This window comes from Pezoporus flaviventris, unplaced genomic scaffold, assembly GCF_033815535.1.
Source record: "Pezoporus flaviventris isolate CSIRO_AGI_PZ_B2104156 unplaced genomic scaffold, CSIRO_AGI_Pfla_v1 ptg000026l, whole genome shotgun sequence".
Taxonomy (NCBI): Eukaryota; Metazoa; Chordata; class Aves; order Psittaciformes; family Psittacidae; genus Pezoporus; species Pezoporus flaviventris.
The window spans coordinates 2,509,864-2,518,054 of NW_026892574.1; the positions used below are offsets into that span (position 1 = coordinate 2,509,864).

The following is an 8,191-nucleotide window of genomic DNA, read 5'->3' on the forward strand; positions in this document are numbered from 1 at the left end:
TCCTCACTGTTTACCTTAAGCCCCAGGCACTTCTGCTAACCCAGTGAAGGTGTGGAAGAACCCTGTGACTCTCATGTTGATGAGCACAAGCTCAGCAACAGCTTCACTGCAACTCCCTGCCTGGCACAAGCCTCCTCTTATCTGTGGGCCCTTGGCAAACAGGGTGCTGCTGGCTCTCTCAGGCTAGCCTTTGCCTCCACCACCTACCTCTGTTTATGTTACTTTCCCAACACACTTGCAAATATGATAAAGGTTAATCTGGTACAAAAGGTAAATAGGGTTACACAAAGCTGGATTTAGCAATTTAATTTTATTGGCCACTAAGGAAGGCAATTCTTCGATGCAGGTAATGAGGAGATAGCCAAGCCAGATAAAGGATCTGTGCAATATAAATATCCTCCCCAAAGCCTGCTCCCTGCTTGCATAAGTGCTGTAATCATGAAAGCAATTCTTAATGGAGCCACTTGGCAGAGGCCCTGGTACAGCAAGCTGTGAGCCTCTCCCTGGCTGATGGACCCGCTCCAACAGCATGTTACTACAGTGCTGCAATGGGGGAGGAGGAGCAGCAGGAATGGGAAGAGACAGAAACCTGGATTGAGGCTGCAAGCAGTGGCCCTGGAGCAGAGCCAAGGCTCCTCTAACACATCACCCGTGTGGCTTTGAGCAGGCCAGTTATCCCTCTGTGCTCAACTCTGCATCTGTAAATTGAAATTGATGATCTTCCCTTTGTGCTCCGTCTTCTGAAGGTAAACTCTTACAATGAAAGTCATTTCTTACAAATAGGTAAATGGAAAAGTGTGACTGTCACTCAACCTTGCAATAATATTCTAGCTAAGTGACCTCTCATTTTTCCTGACCTTCCAATTCGTCCTTTGCCTAAAAAAAAATGAAACCAAAACAAGATCCAAGTTTTCTGCACCAGCATCCTGCCATCTTTCACCTCTCTGTACCAAAACCTAGGACAATCCACAAGCCTCACCAGGAAACCTTTTGCACCCTGTGTTTTGTGCTGCTTGATTTTGTTTTCTCCTTTGCTTTCAAATGTAGGATGTTCCCCCAAGGAGCACCGAAGTACCAGGCCTGCCCTGTCCCTCAGCAGAGGGACTGGCATTTCACCCTTCCTCATTGCATGCCTTCCCATCATGGTAACAGCCTGGGCACTACACAGCAGGATGCAATCCTCAGCAGAATCCAACTGTTGCAGAGCTCCTTTCCTGGCAGCCCCAGGACTAATACACTCAAGGCAGGGGGGACTCTTGGGAGAGTCCCTGTCCCTGTATTTGCCATGAAAGGTAAAAGAAGAAAGTGAAGTTTACTTCACCCTGAAAGTCACTAACAGCAAGTTAAGAGACTTGCTCCTCTTGAACTGCTTCTCCTCTTTCAAGAGGGCAAAGGGGACCTCATTCCCGTAACAAACAGTTTGCATTTACCAGCTGCAGGACTGAATCAGAGTCTAGGCATTCACTCAAATATCCATTATGCTGATTTCCAATGCCATACATTAAGAATTCCTCCTCGCCCGCACTCATTTAGCTTTCAGCAGGGATTTTCATTACTCCGGCCCAAGGATTTTCCCTATCTCTAAAAAACTGCTGATAAACGACCACCTTGGGAGTAACAGTTACCTATTGAGAAGTATTAGACTAGAACCAGTGAGAGCTGCTTTTGAGTCCACAGCTTGCCACTGGTAAACTGGAGCTGTGCGACTGAACTCTGTATGCTTTCCTGCCCTCTGTACAACACAATGAAATGTGCTTCCATAGACTGCTTGAAGATCTATGAATCTATGAAAGTGCTACATGACAATCTGAGGTTATTACACAAAGCAAGACCCACACTGGTCTATGTAACTGGCCATTCACCAGCTGTACCAGAGAGGCCAGTAGTGTTATACTGGCCAACAAGGAATCCCCTCCAGCTGGCAGGCAGAACACGTTTAGACTAACTCCACTTCTGGACTTTGAGGGAGGTTTTTTTCAATGGGCAAGTTAAAACTGACCTTTTGCAGAAGTATGATTCATGCCTGTAAGGATTGTGGGCCTTTTGTTTCAATTTGGAGCTTGATCTTAAACCTTCTGAAGCTAACACAACTGTCCACATCAACATCAATACACCATCCAGCAAGAATCCGCTCACCCAGACAGCCCCACTGGCGCCATAAAGATGATGGGCTGCTGGTATCGGACTGGGGCCTATATAGAGATGGCAATTTTATGTTCCATCCCTTAAAAAACAAAACAAAACACCCAGTAACTTTATCAGTTTGAGCCAGGACATGGGGCTAAGGCAGCTACTTCAATTTATATACTGCAAGGATTTACAAGCAGAGGTGAAAGCATCACTATCCTCACAGTGTGAGACCTACTCAAATGTCCTTGTTTTTGTTATTCACCCTGCTGCAAACCACATTCAAATGACTACATGTCACAGGCTGTGAACAAACAGTTATTTCTTCACTGAAGATAAGAGAAAAGCTTCCAGCACCTCCTGTTTTGGTTTGGGTTCTTTTGCAGCCACCTATTTGGCATCAGCACCTTGATACACTCCAAAGTGGTATTAGTGCAGACAGAAAGACTGATTTTATTTTTCTGAGGGAGAGCACAAGCTGTGATTCTTCCACACTTAAATCACCATTTCAAAGTTTCCCTAGAAAATCTTTGACCTATAAGCTAGCTTCAACTTTCAACTTCAGATCTTACCACTTACCTACTTTTGACTACAGAAAATATAACCCTGTTTGAAGTCATTTTCCAGCTTCGGGACCAGACCTGGTTTAAACTGATTGACCTTCACAGGAATTTAGGAAGCTATCTTCATTTTCTGTCTTTTTTAACCAAAAGGTCTGTTCCTCTAGTCACTATAAAGTAATACCTGACACAAGAAAACCCTTATCACACGTTACTTAACAGAGTGAGCAAAGGAGCAACCTGGGCGTTCTTCTGAGAGATCAAATAACAAGTGTTCTTCTGCCAATAAAAGGCTAACTTGAGCCACCACAACTAATTCATAGTGCAGGCTTGACACTTGTTTATCTGGACAAACAATTATGAGCTGTTCTTTTGTGCCTGTGAGTACTGCGTAGGCAAGAGTCATGACTTGCTGGGTTACTTTAAAGGGCCACTGTTTAGGTACCTATTCATTGCTCAGGAAACAAGAGATGCCTGGGGCAGACTCTGAACAAGCTCAAGGACCCCAGTTTCTTCCTGGCTCCCTTCCTGGGACAGACTCCAATCTGCCCCAGCTGGAGATTTGGGGTGTGATTTCCCAAGCAGTGGGAGGGTGAAGCAAGAAAACTGTGTTTTCCTGAGGCACTCGTATCCCTCATGGCAAACTGTAACCAGGCATACAGGAACCCGAAGTAGCTTTTGAAAACAGAACTTGGGAGTGCAAACAATTCAAATGCTTCTGTAATTTTTACATGTTTCTGAACTGGGGCTTTAAAACAATTTTTCCTCATTCAGAATTTCTTAACAATAATGGTAGATCATGTAATGTTCTAGACCAGCTGCAAACAGAAATGATGATGGCAGCTAGAAATCAACACGTTTTCCTGCTGTTTCAGGCTGAAGGTGCTCTGCTGTCTGACTGCAGAGCCCAGGATGGATCAGTTCCAGGCACAATCTCTGCTGAGCTTCTGAGAAGGAGCAAGTTCCCAGGGTAATGCTTTAACAGGGAAAAGGATCCAAAGCCAGCACAAAATGGCACCTGAACAGGTTTTGGGGAAGACAGGGCAGAACAGCCAGCCATGTTGTTACATCCTTCACGATGTGGTCACGGGAATGCTGTTACTTACATCTCACATCAAATTCAGTGCAAAAGCCCTCCCATAAAGACCTCTGTTTCAGTCACTGATAAGGAGGCCTTTGGAATTTATTTTGCATATGAGAAATTGTGTATTTAAGTAAAGAGAGCTGGTCACATCCAGCCGTGACTTACAAAACCCCTGCAATATACTTGCACATGGAAAAACCTTATCTAAATGTTCCTGTGCTGCAAACCCATGCCCCTGCTTTCAAACTCAATACCCTCTTAGCTGACATTGTGGCCTTCACCTTTGAAAGGAGAAGGATAGAGACCTGCTCATAAAGAGATCCAAGAGCACAGGCTTTGCCAGGAAAGAGGCCTGATCAAAGCTTTTGGAATAGGACCCAGCACCAGGCCAAGAAAGTATCACAGATGGCATCACCCACAACCTATACACACCTGCTAATTGCCAGCAGATGCCAAGGATATCAAAAGCTTACCGGGGTGCAGAAAACAATTGGACAAATTCACAGAAAAGCCCACTGAAGCTATTAAGCACAGGATGCATCTCCAGTAGAGAGCAGGAGACCGCATCCCAGAAGGAAGTATCACCACATGCTTGGTTTATGCACTGTAGCCACTGATGAGAACCAATAAAGGACAAGTCTCTTCCCAGGCTCAGTATAGCCAAGGAAGCTCAGCCGCCCTTTTTAAGAAGGAAACAAGAGGGAACCAGAGCTCCCAACATCCCATGGCAGAAGGAAAGTTGGATGGTGTGAGCATCACCCCCACATGGATGAGAAGCCTCACACATGGATGAAGGGGTAAGGAGAAACAAGATCCACGATACGCCATCATGGAGGCAGTTGGCATTCCCATCTTCTCTCAGCACTGTAAAACCATCTGATGGTACTTTCCGAACAGTCATGTCACCGTTTGCCCTTCCCTCGTCCAGTCAACAGCACATGGTGAGCCAGCTCTCAAACTCCACCTCATCCACTTCCTTGCTCCAAGCTAGATCAGTTACAGCTCATCCTTCCAGGCAGATGTCTACTGAGTCTGTTCCTTGAGAACCTCCAGCAACAGCAACATTAGCTCTTGCCAGATCATCTGGCTCCACTGCTGAAAAAACCCAAATCCACAGCAAAGAGCAAAGGAGCTGACAAACGTGTCTGTGCCAGGTTAATATGCTCCCAAATAAATGGCTTGCTACTACATTAAATGTAGTGTCTTTTTAAGGTTTATCCCAGTTCACAGCAACTGAGAAATTAACTTTACACTTTTTTTCCCCCTCCTTTTGTTTGTGCCAGCCTTATCCAAGGCATTTTTTGCAGGTATGAAAAACTAACAACACAAGGTCAGATTTAAGGGCATCCTCCATATAAACCAAAAAAATCTATGGAGATACAACCCTTCTCCCTAGCCAGGCAACTCACTGTATCTGTGCTTTTCATTAGCAAAGTGAAAGATGATGCAGAAATGCCCTTCACTTTAGACACACATTTCACCATAAAGAGGCTGCCCAGCTAAAGCCCTCATTTTTAAAGGGGAACTAGAAACATTTGGCTTGTTCAGAAAAATAAACCAACTACAATTAAAGTTCTGGGATTTGCTACTGTCAGGACAACCTGTCGGCTTTTCCCATCAAGCTCTATCCCTTATATAGACTATAACAACAGTAAGGCTGCTTTAGAAGCTTGGTTTCACCCATCACTGAGACTTTACCAAAGGCCAATGGATTTAGCCAGGCAATGTCCCTCTCTTTATAGATAAACAATGCAACTGAATAATCCTGGGGATTCATTAAAATAATAACTCCACATAATAAAAATGTCAAAGCCTCAGTATATGCTGGCAGAAGTACAATACCTTCTCTCCTTGTTAAACGACAGCCTGATAAAGATTTATGTCACGTACACGCTTTCAGGAGTACAACACTATCCAAGGTGACTGCCCTGCTGGTTTTTGATCACCGTAATCTTATTTTTGAGCAAGAAGTGCTGGTATGGCTTGAGAAATGAGCAATAAGACCTTATCACATAAATTAGTTCTCTTCAAGGCAGCACTAATGTTGATAAGATGTCTGCTGATAGCATGTCATGCAGAAGGATGAGACAAGCAAGTGACTACGTGGAACCCTGGAAGTAAAAGGGAGCAGGGCCCAGCTCTAAGAGCTGCCCTAGACCTGTGAACTCTTAGCAAAGGCTTTACCTGGGGAAACAAGCTCACATGAGCCACTTGGAGATGAAGGCACCATCCAGGCTGGCTACTTCATCTCTTCAGCTGAGGATACCTTCCAGCAGACAGATGAAACAGGCACCATAAATAACAGAGGGCAGGAACAACGCATCTGGAGATAGACTCTAACCACAAGATAGTCCTGCTAACCACAACATGAACATCCACCAAACAGCCAGGAAGAGATACTGCTTTACTGAGCTTGCTTTGCTGCTCTTTCACATCTAAGCAGTTCAATCCTGTTCTGCTAAACCCATGAAGTCAAAGTTCAGTTTCACATTTACTTTCACTGGCTCCTTTCTGAAGGCTTAGGCTCCTTAGGCAAAATGAGCATGTGAGAGCTGCACTGCTGCTGCACAGCTACCTTGCCCCAAAACTGAAAGGTAGAGGCACTGAAACACTGGCAGGCACCTCACAGGCTACATTCCAAAATACCTTCTACTTGAGTACAAGTCTCCCCTCTTAAGAGAGGGCTGAAGACGCACAGAAATAGCCCTGCCATCACACCCAGCCTCGGTGCTAATCTACTGGCCTTTCGTATAAGGGAGCCAGATACCAGGCTGGGGGGTGTTTGGTAGCCCAGGCCACTGATGAAAACCAAAGAGCCCAGGCTAGAGCCACAGCTGTGACAGGCACACATGCACTCAGATTCACTGCCTACATGTACTAGGTTAGGTGTGGGACGTGTCCTGCTTTTAGATGTGTTTGTGTCAGGTGGATGTGGCAGGAAGCAGTACCCATGCTTGCTTGCATCGGGGCCTATGCTCACTCATCCTTTTATCTTCCTTCCATGCTTTCATCTCTCTTCTGCCCCAAGTTCCTGGTGGCGTGATGCTACGTAACAGGATGAGCCATCTCTTTTGCAATAGGACTGGCTCACCCTCCTTTCAGTTGAGGGTCACTGGTCCCTTCACTTACTGTATTATCAACATGACACACTTTCTTTTCTTCTTCCTGCTGTTTATTGCTGGAAATCAGTTTGATCAGAACCAGTGAATCATAAAGCCAGCAATAAAAAAAGTCATGAAGCCAAGAGGCTCAGAGCTCACAGCACTTGTAGCTTTTCTGCCTGCAGGGAGATATCGGTCTCTCCCTTCCCTTGAAATGAAACTGCTTCTAACAGCCTGTGCTGGAGGGGAGCAGGATCTGCAGGCTTAAGTTAGCAAGTAAAATACACCTGGAAACCCAAGTTACAGAGGCCTGCAGCACTGAAATACATTCTAGCTAACTGTGTGTAAGCAAGGTGTTAAGAGGTGGAAATGGGAGGAACAAATGGGTTTTACCTACATTCTGAAATTGAAGCAGTATTTGGTTCTTTACCATAACACTCTGTTCAAGAAAACAAGCACAATATTCAGAAAGCATACATACTATACAACACACCTGGGGAATGGAGGGAACAACCACCAAGAAACCAGGAAGAGCACGAAGCAAACAAGCAGAACTTGTGGTAACGAACCCACCTCCCTCCCACATCCCAGCTCAGTGAAATATTTTGGTGCTACTTGCTCCCACCACCTTTTAAATTTCCAGGTGTCTCTAGAGTTCCCAGTGTTAGCCTGGGATCAGAGAAGGCTGCCCTACCATGCTGAAAGCCATTCCTGCAACATGCCTGAAAAGCTCTGCATGTTACAGATGACATTAGATTTACTGCAGCTGCAACAGCCCTGCCTATAAATCTGTTTGTTGGCTGCAGACTTTGCCCAGATCCCCTCAGACGACAGGAAGTCTTGCACTGGCCTGACAGTTTGTTTCAGCAGTCATTTCTCCAGGGCACAGTATTAATGTATCTTCATTGTTCATTCAAATATCTGCACTGTTAGTCAAATACAGAATTGTCTTCCATAAACCCACAGCCTGAATCAAAGATGGAAAAGGCTTGTATGCCCATAGAAACTGCACTTTTGGGTTGCCTAACCCATCTCAAGAGACTTTAAAAACACTGAAGCACTAACAGTAGAAAGCTCAGAACAGACTGCGTTCTACAACCTGCTGCTCTTGGCCACCTCCAAGACACAATGCTTTTAAGAAAGCAAAATAAAACAGCTGAGCAATGGATTTCATTACTGTTATTTATGCTGAGTGGAACATTTTCTTCCCTAATAGTATGACAGGCGAATCAACGGCGAGGCCTGGCCAGCCGCCAGCCCCAGTGGTAAGCACTGGAGAGCATGCTTCCCCAACCCATGCAGATAGCATCTTACAACCT

At 45.2% G+C, this 8,191-nt stretch overlaps 1 long non-coding RNA gene across 1 annotated transcript; it reads left to right on the forward strand.

The window, feature by feature from the left end:
- Nucleotides 1–911: 911 nt before the first annotated feature.
- LOC133271928 (uncharacterized) lies at nt 912–7,809 on the forward strand. The gene is made up of 3 exons (XR_009744296.1): nt 912–1,292; nt 7,321–7,432; nt 7,516–7,809. It is a non-coding gene; the product is annotated as an uncharacterized LOC133271928 (long non-coding RNA).
- Nucleotides 7,810–8,191: the final 382 nt, after the last annotated feature.